The sequence below is a fragment of the Scyliorhinus canicula genome, chromosome 3 (assembly GCF_902713615.1).
Source record: "Scyliorhinus canicula chromosome 3, sScyCan1.1, whole genome shotgun sequence".
Taxonomy (NCBI): domain Eukaryota; kingdom Metazoa; phylum Chordata; class Chondrichthyes; order Carcharhiniformes; family Scyliorhinidae; genus Scyliorhinus; species Scyliorhinus canicula.
In genome coordinates this window covers 19,745,834-19,766,061 of record NC_052148.1, presented here as the reverse complement: position 1 = coordinate 19,766,061, position 20,228 = coordinate 19,745,834, and the positions used below count along the sequence as shown (strand labels likewise).

Sequence of the window (20,228 nt, the reverse complement as noted above, 5' to 3'; positions counted from 1 at the left end):
CACCTACACTCCCCACTGACAGGGAGAGACACTCCCCACGAGGGGGAGACACCCCACCGACACGCTCCCAACCGTTAGGAAGGAAATGGATTGGTTGAAACTCACAGTGCCTACTGAAGGAGTGCTACCATGTAAGCAATATTCTGATCATGATCTCATTTCTGTTTGTGGGGCCTTGCTTTGTGGGAATTGGCTCTCCATTTCCCACAGTGGAACAGTGACCTTATTTTGTAAACTATTTCATCAGTTGGAAAATGTAGTGGAATATTGTACGGTTGGAAAAGGTGCTGTGTTAATGCAATTCCTTTTTTTAATAACTGAAAAACACGTCCCTGGGACTCCCAACATCCCACTTATGTTTTTGGCCAATTGGAGATCATACGGAGGCCAACTGTTCCATTGTGACTGTGTCGCCTCTTCTGCAGAGCAGTTTATTTCGCCCGCTAAGCCCCCCCCCCCCCCCCCCCCCCCCCCCCCCCCACTCTTTCCACGTGGACCTGCAATTTATTTTTCCCTTTTCCAAGTATATATCCAATTCCCTTTGGCAAGTTACTATTGATTCTGCTCAACCGCACATTCAGGCATCTGTGGTGGCAGGGTTTGGGAAGGGAGGGTGGGAGAAAAGTTTGCAAAAGGAAGTTTTTAATATTGAGGTCCAGTTGCAGGTCACCTCAAAGGGTTAACCAAATGGCTTGTTAAAGAGCGCAGCTTACTTTGAATGGAGAACACCAGGCAGTGCTTTTCACATGTAGAGGCACACACAAGTCGCACGCACAGGTATTCCTCGCTCACATATGCACACTCCTTGCCCACATAGGCACACTCCTTGCACACATATGCACACCCCTTGCACACACACCCATGCTCATGAAATATGTAACCCACGCTGGGGCAAAAATCACCCCCTCGCGAAAAGCTCAGGCTAAATCCAACAGAAAGAATTCGGACCATCGAATCCCTTGAATCCAGAGCAGAAGACACTCCGTGCTGAAACCTCAGTCTGGTCGTGGAACACTTGGCAATGACAGACTGCTTCAGCTCCACAAAAATATTACAAACGGAAGAACTAGCAGAAAATGGAAAAATAATGCACAAAAGTTTCCATTCTCCCAGGAAAGCAATTGCTTCTTTATGTAAGTATGTAAAGCCCCACCTACCTGCAGCTTGGCAGCAATAGCATCCTTAGTTTCTCCTCAATTGTGTGCGTGTCCCTGTGTGTGTGTCTCTCTCTCTCTTTTACCTCAGGAAAGCAGCATCTCTGATCAGAAGAGGTACCCTCCCGATGAAAGACGGAAACACCGGCTGAGGCTCTCTGGACGATCCCTCTTTAACACTGATCATCGTGGCTCTCTCACACAGCATCTCGCAGGCAATGAGCCCTCCTCCCACCCTCCAACCCCCTCCCCCAATCACCACCGCCACCACCTCTCCTCCTCTCTTTCCTATTCTTCCAAGTGCAGGGGGTATATTCCACACTTAGGATCCTCCTCGTGGTTGCAACGCCGTGTTAGTGTGTGGGAGCATGTGCGAGACGTACTCCTGGGAGAGACAGAGTGTGAGTCTGTGTGTGGTGAGTGTGTGTAAAAGTACGTGTGCGTCTGTTGTGTGTGTATGTGAGTGGTGTGTTGTCTGTATATGTGAGTGGGGTGTTGTGTGCATGTGTGTCAGTGTGGGCTCTCACTAGCTGGCTGGCTTTCAATCCCTTACTGCTCTCCAGTATTCTGCAGATGGCAGAGTGGAGTTCTGAAGGGGAGGAGAATGAATGTGCTGAACAAGATCCCCAGCAGCTGATGAAAGCACGTCACTGGTGAGGTAATTATGAATTCTCTCACCCATGCTGATGGGTGTGCTTTGCAGCCGTGTCTGTGTGTGTGTGAGTGTGTGTGCCTGCCTCTGTATCACTGCTCCTTCACCCACCAAAAATCGATAGAAGACAGCATTGCTGTGGTTAATGTCTTGTGCTGATGTGTCAGTCCCCAGACAGGGCGCTGTGGTGAATTAATACCCAGTGCTGATTCCCTGAAGTTCCATAATCTCCTGACGGTCTCCCCCTGCAGACCCCCCCCCCCCCCCACCACCACCACCTCCCCCCAGCATCTCCCACCACCATACCAAATCAAATCCCACCCCCACCCCCGACCTACCCCCCTACCCCCAAGCACAGAGCATGCTGTTGGAGAAGTCACAATTACAATTTTTAAAAAATGTCCAGAGATTGATCACCCACTCTCCCCCCCACCCCCCCCCCCCCCCCCCCCCCCCCCCCCCCCCCCCCGCCCTGAGCTGTGCTGAGTCTGCCAGATGCAGCCAGGAATGCTGCTGTTTCTGCTGCTGCAGTGTAAGTGTCAGCTCTGGCTCGTTCGGTAGCTCTCTCTCATCTAGGTTCGATGGTTGAGGGTTTAAGACCCCCCCCCCCTTTCCCCCAGCCCCTACCCCACTCCAGAGACCTGAGCATAAATTCCGGAGGCTGGCGCTACCCGTACTCGCAGTGCCTTGCCGGTCGCTGAATTTTGTTAAAGCTTGCCCTCTCAAACGAATGCAAAACATCCATGGGATTGTTTTTGAAGGTGGGCTCGTGGCCAATATTTGATCTTCAGCCAACATCCCTGAAGCAGATCATCTGGTCAATATTTCATTGTTTGTGGGAGCTTGCTATGGGCAAATTGGCTGTGACCGATCCCGCATTACAACTGTGACTGCACTTCAAAAGTAGCTCATTGGCTTTAAAACACTTTGGGATATCCTGCGGCCGCGAAAGTGCTATATAAATTGGTATTGGTATTATAATTGTTCTCGGTGATCTTGAGCTAAGTGGGGATGGTGTGGTTCGAGTGTGATCAGAGGGCATAATCTCAGAGTACGGGGTCGCCCATTTAAAACAGGGATAAGGAGGAATTTCTTCCCCCAGAGGGGAGTGGATCAATGTGTAGAGGCTGGGCCGTTAAGTATGCTCAAGGCTGAGATAGACAGATTTTCAATCAGTAAGGGAGTCAAAGGTTATGGGGGGTAAGGCGGGTAACTGGAGTGGAGTTGAGGATTATCACATCAGATCAGCCGCAATCTCATTGAATTTCAGAGAAGACTCGATGGGCCGAGTGGCCTACTTCTGCTCCTACGACTTCTTGTCTTGTGGTGCCCTGACTGCGTGCTAGAAACTGGGTGTCCGTGGAACCTGAGAACAAAAGAACTTGCGGCATCTTCGAGACGGGGGAACGTGACAGCTGGGTGTGCATGGGGAGGAAAGGGGAAGTGTTGATCACACGTGGTAGCTTGCTGTGAGATTAAACATTTAGAAATTTGTGTCACACTATTCCACTCCTCTTTGTGAGCAGTGGGTTCAAAGGCGAAATGCCAGCAGGAAGGGTAATGGCAGCAAAAATCAAACCCGCACTTTACCTCCTGGAAACATCCCCGAGCATTTCCCAAAATGCAACATGAAGTACAGAGACTGTTGTCCCATAGCTTGTTTGTGCACAGCAAGATCCCAGATACAACATGTGACAAATGGCTGGTTAATCTACTTTTCCTTCTCTATTGATTAGGGTACCACTAGAATGATACTCGAGGTCATATCTAGGGAAATGATTGAAGAGACTGCAGCTGTTTTATTTTCCCAGGAGAGCGAAGACTTGATTGGTCTTCAAAATTCTGAATGGGTTTGATTGGGGAGATACAAGAACAACGTTTTTACTTGCAGGGGAGACCAGAATTAGGAACAATCGATATAAAATAGTCACTTGTTAATCCAAAAGGGAATTCCAGAGAAAGAAAACAACCTCATGGATTTTCTGCAGTGACGCCAGTTCTGAAACCCAGAGCTCGAGCTGCTGTAATTGATAAGACATCCGAAACAAATGGTTGTCCAGGACACAGGAAGTATCCTGGATTTCCCACATAACACAGGAAGCGCACACCAGATTTTGGGACTTTAAAAAATGATTAGCAAGCCGGACATATACGAGCAGTAGTAACTCAGGAGGCCAAGGCTGTGATGGCAGGTCATTATTGACCTCTTCATCCTCGGGGTGCATGATCACTTTATCAGTGGACAAGTGAGCTCCCAGTGGGCACCCATTACCAGTGGGTGGCAAGGTGCCTGCCACTGGAGAGCCATAATCCCTTGTCTCTGACTCTTGGCAACATATGCAGTTTCTTCCACTGCAAGTGGAGAAAGCAGGGAGGTGCAAGTGACGAGAAGCCCTTGTATTTAGAGGTATGAAAGATACCTTTTGATGGAGCGAGGCATGGATGGTGGAGAATAGTACTCCAAGGGTCATTGTGAGCGTCGGCTACTCAGGTGGTACCTGAGAGGTGCCTGCAGAGAAAGCAATGAGCAAGCCTGCAGACCAGAGGCGTGCTGTGCTGGAGAAGGTCAGGCAAATCAGAGTGTGGGATTATTACCCGATTAGTATTTCGACCACTCACCTGTCACACCCTCTTCCTCCTCTAAGTATGAGGGGCCACTGCTCACTTCCTTGGCCACATCCATGTGTGTCTGTTTGGTTGAAAGAGGTACCCCCTGTTTCCGCCTGTCAGGAGCTCACCTCACTGGAGCCCGTCTGCCTCCTCAGCAGGAGTGACTCTGGAGAACAGCCTTCCTCACCATTCCTGTGGACACTGCAGTGTAAAAAGCAGAATAAAAGCCCCAGTGTGCCTCTCTGAAACATGCCACAATCACTTCAATTAGAAATACTTCCTCTTGCAAAATAGTGCTGTCAAGGACACAAAGGGGCGGGATTCTTTGACCCCCTGCCGGGCCGGAATCTGGCGGGGGCGGCCGGAATCTGGCGGGGGCGGCGGGAATCCCGCCCCGCCGCCCCGCCACCGGCTGGCGGATTTTCCGGCGTCGGTTTTTTGACGGGGGCGAGAATCGCGCCGTGCCGGTTGCGGCCCCCCTGGCGATTCTCCGGCCCGCGATGGGCCGGGTAGCCGCCCGTTTTCGGCCGGTCCGGCCGGCGTAAATTTGACCAGATCCCTACTGGCGGGACCTGGCTCTACGGGCGGCCCGCGGAGTCCGGGGGGTGCGGGGGGGGGGATCTGGTCCCGGGGTGGGGGGGGGGGGGGGGGCCACAGTGGCCTGGCACACGATCGGGGCCAACCGATCCGCGGGCGGGCCTGTGCCGTGGGGGCACTCCTTCCCACTGCGCCGGCCAGTGTAACGGTCCGCCATGGCTGGCACAGAGGAGAACCCCCCTGCACATGCGCTGGGATGACGGCAGCACACGCTGGCGCTCCTACGCATGCGGCAACTTGCGCCGGCTGGCGGAGGCCCTTCGCCGCCGGTTGGCATGGCGCTAAGCCCTTCGGCGCTGGCTGGCCACTAGCCTAGGCCCTGAAGGTGCGGAGGATCAGTCTAACCCAGTCTTGAATATACTCAGCAATCGTTTGAGTGAAGTAATTCCTCCTCATCTCACTCCAAAATGATCAGCAACTTCTCCTGACATTGTTCAACCCATGTTAACGAGTGATGATTTCGTTTTATTGCAAAAGCTTACTTGGGTAAAGATGCAAAAATTAGTAAGAAAAGGGTTAAAATATACAAATATACCCAACCACTCATTAATGCAAAAATACCCACGCATGCATGCGCACGCACACCCTTCAATTTTGCGAAAAATAAATAATAGTCTGCAGAGTATCAGATGTTAAAACCTTGGCCAAGTAAAGTCAGAAAATGTTATTCCAAATGCTTGTTCACAGCTGAAGGGTTTCTCACTAGAGGCAATGGAGGTGAGTTCCCCACCTCCTCACCTGCGTGTTCCTTGTTGGCGCGCAGTCGCAGGCAGCGGGATTCTCCATTCCCACCGCCAGGCAATGGGATTTCCTATTGTGGCCACCCCACGCCCACGGGAAACCCGTGGGCGGGGGTACGCCCCCGACATAGTGGAGAATGCCGCCGACGGAGGATTCACCCCAATGGTGTCATTGAGAATTCTCCTTAAAGTTCCCTGGGGATGGATTCTCCGATTTGAAGACGAATTGTTGACGCCTGCGTGGGAACAGTGGCGCATTACGGCAGAAAAAATGGTGCAGAAGCTGCACCAATCCTCCGTCTTTTGGGGGGGGGGGGGGGAGGGGGGGGGGGCAAGCAGCCACGCAGCATAAAGCCCCCGGCTTTACCTGCGGATATGGCCGGCGAATTGCCTGGTCCGTGGCCACACATGCGCACGGCGGCAGCCTGCAGTGGCCGGGCTGTGCAAGATGGCGGTGGCTGCATGCGGCGGACCCGGCCTGCCACATACTGTCCCACAGTAACCCCCATCGCCACCCCCGGACCGCCCCCCCACCAGTGCCCCCAGCCCCTGTCAAGGCCCCCCCCCCACCCGTGGAATGGCTCCCACCCCCACAATCAACTGTCGCGGCGCTGGACTCAGTCCGCAGCCGCCACGCTGGGTTCACAAAAAGAAAAAGGATAAGTGTTCCGCGCCATTGAGAACTTGGCCCATTGGGGGCGGAGCATTGGGGGAGGGCCTCAGGTGACGTCCCGAGGCCATCCATTCGGCTTGCGGCATACTCTTCGAGTACGCTGTTTTTGAGGGGGGTGGGGGTGGCATCTCAAAAGCGGTACCGCACCCGATTTCGGCGCAAACTGGGATTCGCCTGCCAATTGCTGAACGGGATTTCTGCGTCGGCGACCGGAGAATCCCGCCCAGGGTTTGCAGAAATGAGGTTTCTGGTGGGTTTTAACATCACTAACAGCTCACGTTTGATGAGATAGGTTTGAGAAGGAAGAGAGAATGTGGCAGTCTCTCTCTCTCTCTCACTATCTAATATCTCCTGTACATCCAAGAGTTAGATCACGTGACCTCTCTCTCTTTGAGCTCCATGGATGTGTGGGTGGAATGTTATGGGGGAGTGGACAGCTCAATCCTTCTGAAGCAAAGCCGACACGGAATTGACCTGCTCTTTGCCTGCCTGCCCCACAGCCTTACCGCTCTGTGGCCAGGCTATACAGAGGGCCAGATGGGAATTTTACCCCTCACTGGGGAGGGAAGTGCCACCCTCAGGAACAGCCAGTCAATCCAATGAACTGGCACCTCCATCAGTCCCATTAGCACCAAGAGCGCAGTAATGGACGCTGCTGGGTTGGCAGGAGGAGGAGAGAAAGAAGGCCATTGGATTTTGAAGCGAGGTAATCTTGGGCAGCAAAGGTTTAAGTAGTTTTGAAAGAGGGCGGGGGGGGGGGGGGGCGGGTGGTGTAGTGAGGGAGTGAATTTGAAGCTCTATGTGGTCAGACAGAAAAGGAGTTCTACCTTAGAGGGACTCTCCCCCCATTGGCAAAGGGCAACCCCTAAAGATAGAACTACCCCCTTCCTGCACACACTTTGGAGACATTATTTAAAATATCGTGCAGCCCACGCGCACCTGGCTGCCCGTGCCAAAATTTAGATGGCAAATATGATTAACCCTTGATTAACTAATTAATATGGTGGGCTGCTACGAATTTTGGCACTCAACCACCCCATATTATGGGGGTGACCTCAGGGTGGATGGGGAGATGTTGGAGTGGGCACCAACCATATTTTACATGCCCTCCCTGCCAAAAACACACCCGGCGGGAGCATTGAAAATGGAGCCCTATGTCTCCATAAAAGGAGCTTGTTTCCATCACAAATGCAACATTTTAGGTGCTGTCGGTCAGTGTTCCTTGCTTAGATAAGTGTCGTTTTCAAAATTCATGTCAAGCCGATGTCATTATAAAGTAATATTTTATATAACACATCTTCATAAAATTACATTTCTATCTAGTTTTCTACAATCAGCAAACTTAGATACATCACTCCCTGTGTCTCCATTTCAGTCATTAGTATAGATTGTAAGTAGCTCAGATCCCAGCACTGATCCACTATTCACTGCCTGCCAACTTGAAAATGCTCCATTTATGCCCACTCCCTACTTCCTGTTCATTAACTAATCCTCTATCCATGCTAATATATTACCCAACTCTACCAACCCTTATTTTGTCTATTATCCCTTTGTGTGGCATGGTAGCATTGTGGTTAGCACAATTGCTTCACAGCTCCAGGGTCCCAGGTTCCACTCCCGCTTGGGTCACTGTCTGTGCGGAGTCTGCACATCCTCCCCGTGTCTGTGTGGGTTTCCTCCGGGTGCTCCAGTTTCCTCCCACAGTCCAAAGATGTGCAGGTTAGGTGGATTGGCCATGCTAAATTGCCTTAGTGTCCAAAATTGCCCTTAGTGTCGGGTGGGGTTACTGGGTTATGGGGACAGGTGGAGGTGTGGACCTTGGGTAGGGTGCTCTTTCCAAGAGCCGGTGCAGACTCGATGGGCCGAATGGCCTCCTTCTGCACTGTAAATTCTATGATTATCTATGATTACTGAATGCCCTTTTTAAAATCAAGGTATACTACATCTATTTATTCCCCTTTATCTACCCTATTAGTTACATTATCAAAGAAACTTGAATAAACTTGTTAAATTGGTTTTCCCTTTCTAAAAACCATGTTGACTTGGTCTAATCATCCAATGCTTTTCTCGGCGCATCATTAACACTTCCTTAATAAGAGATTCCAACCATTGATGTTAGGCGAACTGGCATGTAGTCCACCCTTTTCTCTCTCCCTCCTTCCTTGAAACCCGGTGTAACAGTTGCCAACTTCCACTCTGATGACACCATTCCCAAAATCGAAGACATTTGGAAAATTGTAGCAAGCCATCCACGATCTCTGCAGTCACATCTTTTCAGAATCTGAGGGTATAGGTCATAGGCCCTGAAGATTTTAGTTCCCTATGGTTCTCCGAAATGTTTTCTCTGCTGATGTTAAACTCCATAATATCCTCACTCTTTTTAGCCCCAAGGATACTGTCACTTTCTGGCATGAAACTTGTGTCTCCCACTGTGAAAGCAGACTCAGAATATTTGTTCAATGCCTCTGCCATTTCATCGTTCCCTCAGATAATTTCTCCTGTCTCTGGCTCTGAGGGGCCACCATTTACTTTAGATATTCTTCCTTTTTATATACTAATAAGAGCTCTCGTGTTCTATGTTCCCCCTTTTTAACAGCGGCTTTTGGTGGTCCCTAAATGACTTCCAGTACTCAGATGTGTGACTACTTTTGCAAGCTTGTAAACCTCTTCTTTCAATCTCATCTACCACTAACTTCCTGAGTAAGCCATGGATGGATCTCTCTTATTGAGCATTTGTTATTCATTGGAATGTGCATTTGTTGAACATTTTGAATTTGTGTCTCCTGTACAATTACTGCCTTAGTCTACTTACATGAATAACCTTAATTAATGCTCCTCTTATACCTATGTAATTAGCTTTGTATAGGTTTTAGATTCCTGCTGGTGATTGATGTATGTTATTTTCAAGCTTAACATGGAATTCAATAGCATTATGATCACTATTTCCCATCAGATATTTTACTATGAGATTATAGTTAACCCTGCTTCACTAGACAATATGATTTAAAAAAAAATTTTTTTTTAGAGTACCCAATTATTTTTTCAATTAAGGGGCAATTTAGCATGGTCAATCTACCTACCGAGCACATCTTTTGGGTTGTGGGGTTGAAACCCACGCAGACACAGGGAGAATTTGCACTACACAATATTAGGGGCACGATCTATCGGCCTCGCCGTGGGACAAGGCGGGTGAATCTCGCGACAGGCCTCATGCTGGATTTACCAGCCTCGTCAATCCTCGTGAGTTCTCACGAGGTGTCGTGATCTGGATCCAGCCCACTGAGGTCAGGACCCAGATTGGCATATTCATGTGAGCAGTTAACCTCACTCGAATATGTCAATGCCAGATCTACCCAGTACCCGGGACCTAACGGCCTTGCCTCGGAGACCCTGAACGGGCACTGTTTAGCACTGGTTTCCAGGCTTCTGGTACTTGGGGTGGGGAGGGGGGGGGGAAGGGTCCTAGGTGATCGGGGGCCCTTTAGTTGTCTACCTCTGGACATGGTGGTGCCAGGCTGTCAGTGCCAAGAGACCCAGATGGCATCAAACCCATGACAGGAATTGGGCCCGCAGTTGCCCTGCCCTTATGCGGTCGGGTGTGGGAGGAGGACTCAGTGACCCCACTTATTGGTGAGTTGGGGTGTTGAATGGGTTCCGGAGGTGGGCTCTATGTGGGGGGTCTAGAGATTAGTATGCCATTGGCACCCCAGCCTTTTCCTGCGCTAGCGAGTGGAGCTTGTTCATACAGGAAATGAGCCCAAGTGGAGCCTCGGCAGGCCAGTTCCTCTCCGAGGCCAGAAATGAAACAAACTCCCGTTTAAGGGGGAGTGATTCTTGCCGCTGCCAGTATCGGGAAACACCTGGCTACGTATGCTCGGCACTGGACCCTGTTTCATTTCTATTAAATCGCGATAGATGGCTTTATCCCCAGTCAATTCCATAACATATTACTCCATGGAACCATCACAAAATCTTTTTACAAACTCATCTTCGAGACCACTGTGCTAGTCTATATGAAAATTAAAGTCCCGCACAATTACCTCTGTTACAAGTTTCAACAATTTCTTGTTTAATGTTCTGTTCAATGATACATGAGAAAAAATTACAATTGAGAAGGAGGTAACAGAAAAAGATGTGTGGTGGGATTCTACATCGGCCGACGCAGGTCTTGGGAAACGCGATTGGCGGAGAATTGGTTTTGACGCCAAAATCGTAGCGAGCGCTAATTTCACGCCAAATCACAATTCTCCGGTGCCTTGACAGCGGCGTCAATGAGTTCTAGAACGCACGTACAGTAAACGCCATTGGCATATCATTAGCGGGCCTGACCCGGTATTCTCCGGAGCCACAGCGATTCTCCACCTACACGAGGTCAAATTCCTGATGGCGAGATTCACTTAAAAATCGTGAAACAGGCGCTGTGATTGCTGAGGGAGGGAGAGGGGGGTACGGAAGGTGTCCAATATCGGCACAGTTTGGTGCCAGCTGTGCCAGCTTGGCTTCTGCCAGGGCCGAGGGGAGTAGAGGGGAGTGGCCAGAAGGTGGGCTGTGGTGTCGGGGTGGATGGGCACAGGACACCATTGCGTCAGCCGGTAAGGCAGCCATGCAGCTGCACATGCCGCAGTGTGAACATAGGGCCACGGGTTGTATGGGTGTCCCCTTTCAGGGCCCTCCGGCCCCAGCTGACCCATCAATGTGATGGACATGCTCCATTGCAACCTTTGTCATCTTGTTGACTGGGATGAGAGTGTGTGGGGAATGTAATGTGTATATGCGGACGCAGCTTGTCAGCCTCCCGTGTGTCAACCAAAAACCCGACCTGTCTTGCACCATTCCCATTGGAATCGATTGTGGTCCATGTGACGCCATGTCCGCCCCTCAACAGTCGCTGAATCGGTCCAGGTGCGGTGCCAGTTTTGCTGCCGTAGAAGTGCACAAATCCTGCCCCGGCGTCTACACTTAGACTCAGGAGAATCCAGCCAGTGGTGTAAAGGCAATTGATGCAGTGCCGCATGACAGACTGTGAGTATAAATCTAGCTCACTGAATAAAAGGAAAAGTAGGAACTTGGATAAGAAGTTGGCTGCGTGACAGGAAACAGAGAGGAGTGATAAATAGTTGTTTTTTAGATTGGAGAAAAGGTCGTAATGGAGGTCAGTGTTTGGGACGCATGTGGCGGGATTCTGCGGGAATCGGCGGGGCGGGCAACTCCGGCGCGAAGGAGTGGCGTGAACCACTCTGGCGTCGGGCCACCTCAAAGGTGTGGAATCCTCTGCACCGTCAGGGGCTAGGCCACCGCCGGAGTCATTTGCGCTGCGCCGGCCGACGGAGAAGGGGTTTGGCGCCACGCCAACCAGTGCCGAACGGCCTGCGCCGGCAGCGCGAGTTGGTACATGCGTGGGAGCGCCAGCGTGTGCTGGCATCATCCCAGGGGGGAGCAGGGGGGGGTTCATCTCCGCGTCAGCCACCGCGGAGGACCACAGTGGCCTATGCGGAAGAATAGAGTCCCCCCACGGCACAGGCTCGCCCGCGGATCGGTGGGCCCCGATCGCCTATGAACTATTCCCACCAGAGTTTTCTGGCTCTTAATAATCCCCCATACTCTTTCTACTTCATCATCTTCTGAGGCCATATCCTTCCTGATTAATGTCCCTATGTCATCCCTGCCTATCAGGGTGAACCCTCCTTCTTTGCCAGTCGGACTTTCCAAAATGTGTACCCAGGAATATTTACTTCCCAACCTTGATCACCTTTGTAACCAATGCTTGGATTGTCCGTTGTGACAGCGTTCCGCTACCGCTGCTAGCGTGGACGGAGAATTTGGCACTCGGCCAAATCTCCCATTTTCTGTCGCGGGACCAGAGAATCCCGCTGCCGTGAACAGAAGGAGAATCCCGCTGCCGTGACCGGACAGAGAATCCCGCTGCCATGAATGCCGCTCCCATGTCTCTGTAATGTCGCTCCCATGTCTCTGTAATGTCGCTTAGCTCAAAATCATTTACCTCTACTTGTGCCACAAGCTACTCCATCTCACTGCAGATGCTTCATGCACTCAGTTGTAGAGGGCAGGATTCTTTGATCCTGAGGCTAAGTGTTGACGCCATCGTAAACGCCGTCGCGTTTCTCAAGAGAGTCAACATGGCCTCAGGAGCAGCGATTCTGACCCCTACGGGGGGCTAGCACAGCACTGGAGTGACCCACGCTGCTCCAGCTGCCGAACCCTGGTGTCAGAGGGGCGCCGCGGGACTGACGCCAACGCGTGGCTGCGCAGTGGGACCAGCGCGATTGCCGCGTATGCGCAGTGGCTGCCTTCTCTGCGTTGGCCCTGATGCAACATGGCGTAGAGCTACAGGGGCCGGTGCGGAACAAAAGAGGCCCCCAGCCCCAGAGGCTGACCCGCTGATCGGTAGGCCCTGATCACGGGTCAGGCCACAGCGGAGGCCCCCTCTCCCCCCCCCCCCCCCCCCCCCCCCCCCCCCCCCCCCCCCCCCCCCCCCCCCCCCCCCCCCAACCAGGCTGCCCCTGGATGCATCTACGCCGAGGTCCTGCCGGGTAAGAGCAAGCACCAACTCGCACCGGCTGGCGGAGGGCCTTTGGGGCTGGCCTAGCCCCTGAAGGTACGGAGAATTCCGCATCTTTGGGGCAGCCCGACGCCGGAGTGCTTACGCCACTCCTTTGCGTCGGAGTTGCCCGCACCTCCGGTTTTCGCAGTATCCCGTCCACTGTTCCTTGACCGGATTAAGTGTAGCCCATCCAAATGGAATAGCTCACTCCCACCCACCTTCCTTAATTGGTTTGGAAGACGGAGGCAGGTTTTTAATTGATATGGTTTGCTAAGGAGCAATCGTGAGGCACGTTACCATGGCAATTGTGTCCCTGCCCCAAAACCGGACCCAATGTATGGAAAAAGACTAAAGTCAGGAAATTCAACCCATATCATTGCTGTGACATTAAATGTACAACTGTCAATTTTGGCACAGCAAGAGTTCAGAAACAGCAATGGGAAAATCATCTATTCTCAGTAATGTCGGTTGATGCTGGCCAAAGACACTGGCAAGAACTTCCCTGGTCTTTTTGTAAGCAGCACTGATCTATTGTCAGGTAAAAATTAGATAGCAACTGTCTGTATATATTTTTCATTGCTGCATTGTTAAAAGAAAACATCACCTCTCTCGCATCCCTCCTGTTCCACAAGCTCCCCCAGTCTGGGCCCCTCATTTCCCTCTCTCCCTTTCCCCATGCACCGACCCTAACACGGAGATCAGAATGATAACAGGAACACCCACATTATGCACAGGGCAATGCCAGGAGCGTTTCTGTGCATATTATAAGGCAATATCATTGCTCTCTTTTCATTTAATGGATGTTTTGACTGTATATTGTTATGTCAAGAATCTTGTCAACATTCGTCAACAAACCTTGCAATAATAACACGCGTACGAAATTCTTGACAGCTGGTGTCTTTCTGATCCAGAGTAAAACTGATTAATGCTTCATGTAAAAAAAAACTCAACAGATCAACATCTCGATTTCGGTGTTTGCAAGATGTGATTTTTTTTCAACGTCAATTAGTTTTGAAAACTGGTTCCTGCATGCTTTTGGAATTGGCACTGAGTGCAACCATTTTAACCATGCTGCCATTTTGAAGAGCCATGAACAATAGGGATTAGGGGCAGAATTCTCCAACCCCCCCACCGGGTCAGAGAATCACCGGGGGGGGGGGGGGGGGGGCGGCGTGAATCCCACCCCGACGCTCCGATGCCGGATGCCGAATTCTCCAGCGCCGGCTTCTTTGCAGGGGCGGGAACACGTTGCGCCGGTCGGGGTCCGTTGGCAGTGCCCCCCCCCCCTCGCCGATTCTCCAGGCCCCGATGGTTTTAGGCCGGTATCGCCGGCGTGAATTAGACAAGGTCCATACCGGCGGGACCTGGCTGTGAGGGCGGCTTGCAGAGTCCTCAGGGGGGCACGATTGGGGCCCACCAATCTGCGGGCGGGCCTGTGCTGTGGGGGCACTCTTTCCCTCCGCGTCGGCCTCTGTCAAGCTCCGCCATGGCCACAAGCTGCGCATGTGCCAGAACATGCTGGTGCTCCCGTGCATGCGCTAACTCGAGCCAGCTGGCGGAGGCCCTTCGGTGCTGGTTGGCGCAGAGCCAACCACTCCAGCGCCGGACAAGCCCCCGGAAGTGCGGAGGATTCCACAACTTCCGGGCGGCCCGACACCGGAGTGGTTCACGCCACTCTTTGGCGCCGGTACGGCCCGGCTGCCGGTTGGGTGAGAACCCGCCTAGGTTTCTGGCTCTATTCTCTCACCTTTCTCATTCTCCAATGACTCAGTTACCAGCCTGTCAAGGCATCTCAGACAGCAGCTCCCAAATCTCACCTTCTCTGCTAAGAAGGACAAGGCTAGCTGGTGCACACGAGGATCATTGCCTCCATGTTTCCCATGGACAATCAAAATCACAGAATAGTTACCGTGTGGAAGGCGCCATTTGGCCCATCGCGTCTGCACCAGCTGTCGAAACGAGCATCATGACTTAGTGCCATTCTCCGGCCTTATCCCCGTTCCCCTGCATATTGTTTATATTCAAGTAGAGTGTACCGTGGTTAGCACTGCTGCCTCACAGCACCAGGGTGTCAGGTTCGATTCCAGCCTTGGGTGACCGTGTGGAGTTTGCACATTCTCCCCGTGTCTGCATGGATTTCCACCGGGAGCTCCCATTTCCTCCCACAGTCTAAAGATGTGCAGGTTAGGTGGGTGTTATAACCCGCATGTAGCCTATGGGGTGGGAACAATTAACACCCCCCTGGGCCATTACAGAATATAAGCTACCCCGTTAAGGGGAATATACAGTTGTAACATATATAAATTCAGGCAGTTTAGGCACTGGCTAGAGAGAGAATCCATCGGGGAGCTACTGGAGCTGTAGATAAAAGTAAATTGTAAGTAAGTTTGTTTGTTTCGACCTACTCTGTGTAGACACTTCATTGCCCTTACAAAACTGGGGTTACAGGGATAGGCAGTGATGCTAGGTAGAGTGCTCTTTCAAAGGGCTGAATGGCCTCCATCTGTACTATAGGGATTGTATGGATTTGAAGTAATCATCATAACTGGAACCTGTCTCAACTTCCTGGCAGTACATTCCAGACCTAAAACACCCATGTCAAAAAAAGATTCTCACATTACATTTGTTCTTTTTGCAAATCACACTTTCAATCTAAGGGCAGCATGGTAGCATTGTGGATAGCACAATCGCTTCACAGCTCCAGGGTCCCAGGTTCGATTCCAGCTTGGTTCACTGTCTGTGTGGAGTCTGCACATCCTCCCCGTGTCTGCGTGGGTTTCCTCCGGGTGCTCCGGTTTCCTCCCACAGTCCAAAGATGTGCAGGTTAGGTGGTTTGGCCATGATAAATTGCCCTTAGTTTCCAAAATTGCCCTTAGGGTTGGGTGGGGTTACTGGGTTATGGGGACAGGGTGGAGGTGTTGACCTTAGTAGGGGTAGGATGCTCTTTCCAAGAGCCGGTGCAGACTCGATGGGCCGAATGGCCTCCTTCTGCACTGTAAATTCTATGTAATCTGTGCCCTCCCGTCCTTGATCCTTTCACAAGCGGGAACAGTTTCTCCCTGTCTACTCTGACCAGCCCCCTCATGATTTTGAACATCTCTCTCAAATCTCCTCTCAGCTTTCTTCTCTCCAAGGAGAACAGTCCCAACCTCTCCAACCCGTCCCCATAGCTGAAGTTTCTCTTCCCTGGAACCATTCTTGGGAACTTCTTCTACACTCTCTCCGACACTTTCACATCCTTCCTATTGTGTGGCACCCACAATCCCTGGGGGGGCGGCGTGAATCCCGCCCCGCATCTCCGACATCGGCTGTCGTACTCTCCGGCGCTGGTTTTCGGGTGAGGGCGGAGTTTACGCCACGCTGGATGGAGGCCATTGGCAGCGGCCCCCCCCGGAAATTCTCCGGACCTCAATGAGCCAAGCGGCCGCACATTTCCAGCCAGTTCCGCCGGCGTGAAATGGACATGGTCCACCACGGTGGGACTTGGCTTGTCAGCCATCTAGCGGGGTCCTCGGGGGGGGGGGGGGGGGGGGGGACACGGGGGGGGGGATCCACCCCCGGGGGCCCTCACGGTGGCCTGGCCTGCGATTGGCCAATCTTCGGGTGGGCCTGTGCTCTGAAGGCACTCTTTCCCTCCACGCTGGCCTCTGTGGGGCTCTGCCATGAACAACGCAGAGAATAACCCCCTGCGCATACGCAGGAACACATTGGTGGTTCATGCACGGGACCACGGCGACCCTTCGCCACCAGTTGGTGCGGTGCCAACCCCTCTGCCGCCGGCCTAGCCCCTGGAAATAACGGAAGATTCCGCAATTTCCGGGTGGCACGACGCCGGAGTGGTTTGCGCCGCTCTTGGCACCGGCATCGGGCCATCGCCCCAAGTGCGGGAGAATCCCACCCGATATTCCAGCATTGTATTTCCTTGCCGGTGAGTTCGTGAGTCAATATTCTGGAACTCTCTATTCGTTGGGAGTGGGGTATTTTCACCTCATGGCCTGCAGTGATTTAAGATGGGAGCTCACCAGCACCTTCTCAAGGGCAGCTCGGAATGGGAAATAAATTTTGCAGCAACTCCCACATCTGAAATAGAATGAATAACAACACTGCTGACTGTGAGCCTTATCACTCAATAAGATTTCAGTCAGTGGTCTAGACTATTCCTGCAAAGGCACTCCTGCCCTTGTACAATGGTTCTCTTCCCAATCCACTTTGCTTTTTATAATAACAATAATCTTTATTTGTGTCACAAGTAGGCTGGCATTAATATTGTGTGGTAGTATGACTAGGGGTTTTACGGTACCTGGGAGAGTGAGCTGCCATTGGTGCAGAGGACTCGCTGCCCATTTGCCCAGGTATCGTGTGCCTCTCAGCCCGATTGGCTAAGAGGAAGGTAGCTCCGCCTACGAGGCGGGATATAAGAACCCGTGTTCCCCGGCAGCCAGCCATTCTTCTGTACGTCTGCTGCCGGGTTCACTTCTTGCTAATTAAAGCCTTTCGTTCGGACTTCATCTACGTTTTGTGTCCATTGATTGTGCATCATACTGTAATGAAGTTACTGTGAAAATACCCTAGTTGCCACACTCTGACGCCTGTTCGGGTGCACTGAAGGAGAATTCAGAATGCCCAATTCACCTAACAGCACGTCTTTCGGAACTTGTGGGAGGAAACCGGAGCACCCGGAAATCCACACAGACACAGGGAGAACATGTAGACTCCACCAGACAGTGACCCAAGCCTGGAATCGAACCGGGGACCCTGGCATCTTGAAGCGACACCACTGTGCTACCGTAACTGATCTCACATGCCCAGAGATCAAGGGGACTCTTGTACCCTCTTAGAATTAGCCTCATTGGGGTGAAAGCTACACCTGAAAGTAGTCTGCTGTAACTTGGCACCTGTCACTGATGGGACAGGATGAATTCTATGTCTCAGCACGTATTTATTCTTTCATGGCATGTGGGGAAGGCCAGCCTTTATTTCCCATTCCTGTTCGCCCTTGCACTGAGTGACATTCCACACCATTCCAGTGAGTCAACTGCATTGCTGTGTCTGGAGTCACATGTCGGCCAGACTAGGTAAGGGCGGCAGGTTTCCTTCCCCAACAGGGCATTAGTGAACCAGATGGGTTTTTATGAAAGTCGATGGTTACTGTTACAGCAAATCTGGATCAGCAGTTCCCGATAATCCCGGGGCTGGGAAATTTGGTTTGTACGCCATGGCTGTGGCCTTATTAGTGTTGGAGAACAAACCTGCTTTGCATTTTAGCCTGCATCTGCTGAAATTGTTACAGAGATCAAAGACCAAAGAAAGGCACAGGAGAGGAAGTGACCCTTTGGCCCTCCAAACCTGCGCTGACCATGCTGCACATCTGAACTAAAACCTTCTATGCACCCGGGGTCTGTATCCCTCTATTTTCATCTCTTCATGTATTTGTAATGTCACTATCATGTAAATGTCACTATCGTACCCGCTTCCACCACCTCCACCGGCAACGAGTTCCAGACACCCACCACCCGCTGTATAAAAAACGTCTCCCGCATATCTCCTCTAAACTGTGCCACTCGCACCTTAAACCTATGCCCCCTAGTAATTGACTCAAAGTCAAATCTTGTAGACTTCTATCAGGTCGCCCCCTCAACCTCCATTGTTCCAGTGAGAACAAACCGAGTTTATCCAACCTCTCCTCACAGCTAATGTCCTCCGTACCAGGCAATAGTTACTATCATTATGATTAACTTTCTATTTGAGATTTATTAATTGAATTTAAATTCCACTGGCTGACATTTTCCCAGAGCATTAACCTGGGCCTCTGGTTTACCAGTCCAGTTACATTACCGCTATGTCATCATCTCCACCAGTCAGTGGGATGACATGGGGTAGATATTATAAGACCATAAGACCATAAGACATAGGAGTGGAAGTAAGGCCATTCGGCCCATCGAGTCCACTCCACCATTCAATCATGGTTGATTTCAACTCCATTTACCCGCTCTCTCCCCATAGCCCTTAATTCCTCGAGAAATCAAGAATTTATCAATTTCTGTCTTAAAGACACTCAATGTCCCGGCCTCCACCGCCCTCTGTGACAATTATGGGCCCTGTCGGCAAATTTGAAGGCAGGGGGTGGAGGAGGGTGGGGACTTACAAAATAAAGTGGCTGGTCTTCCCACTGTCTTCATGTCTATGCCAACCTGTCTTCTACATTCTGATGAGCAGGAAAGGTGTCAAGAAACATGCCTGCCTTAGGCTTATTGAGGCCCATGTGTGGTCAAATGAATGGCGACTTAATTATTCAACCTCTGTCAATTTGAATGTGTGGGGGTAACTCTATGGATTAGTACCTGTCAGTGATAGGACAGGGGGAACTCTCTGGGCCAGTACCTGTCAGTGATGGGACAGAGGGAACTCTCTGGGTCAGTGTCTGTCAGTGATGGGACAGGGGGAACTCTCTGGGTCAGTACCTGTCAGTGATGGGACAGGGGGAACTCTCTGGGCCAGTACCTGTCAGTGATGGGACAGAGGGAACTCTCTGGGTCAGTGTCTGTCAGTGATGGGACAGGGGGAACTCTCTGGGTCAGTGTCTGTCAGTGATGGGACAGAGGGAACTCTCTGGGTCAGTACCTGTCAGTGATGGGACAGAGGGAACTCTCTGGGTCAGTGCCTGTCAGTGATGGGACAGAGGGAACTCTCTGGGTCAGTACCTGTCAGTGATGGGACAGAGGGAACTCTCTGGGTCAGTACCTGTCAGTGATGGGACAGGGGGAACTCTCTGGGTCAGTACCTGTCAGTGATGGGACAGAGGGAACTCTCTGGGTCAGTACCTGTCAGTGATGGGACAGGGGGAACTCTCTGGGTCAGTGTCTGTCAGTGATGGGACAGAGGGAACTCTCTGGGTCAGTACCTGTCAGTGATGGGTGATGCATTATCAATTACGACGAGACGAGACAAGAGTGTAATCGAGGCTTTATTAAGCAGAGATGTGGAGCCTCCCGCAGCTGCTGCCGAAATGGCTGCAGCTCGGAGAGCCCACACATTTATACTCCGCCTACTGGGCGGAGTCAGCAGGCAGCGATCTACCCCCATACCTGTAGTACAGGGCCTTACCGTAATAACCTCATATGCAGTATACACAACACAACAGTGGTGACTACATTGGGACAGAGGGAACTCTATGGGTCAGTGTCTGTCAGTGATAGGACAGGGGAAACTCTCTGGGTCAGTGTCTGTCAGTGATGGGACA

At 51.6% G+C, this 20,228-nt stretch overlaps 2 protein-coding genes across 5 annotated transcripts in view; one reads left to right on the top strand and one right to left on the bottom strand.

Moving 5' to 3' along the window:
- Positions 1-1,393, bottom strand: part of LOC119963846 (INSYN2B protein-like) — a 262,235-nt gene extending 260,842 nt beyond the window's left edge. For 2 of the 4 annotated variants that reach the window (XM_038793196.1, XM_038793194.1), the window contains exon 1: positions 1,158-1,391. The gene's annotated coding sequence lies outside the window, so the exon portion shown is untranslated. Of the gene's footprint in view, positions 1-1,157 lie in introns of all 4 variants that reach the window. The other 2 variants (XM_038793199.1, XM_038793198.1) reach the window with 2 other exon arrangements.
- Positions 1-20,228, top strand: part of LOC119963845 (dedicator of cytokinesis protein 2-like) — a 1,353,280-nt gene that overhangs the window by 707,006 nt on the left and 626,046 nt on the right.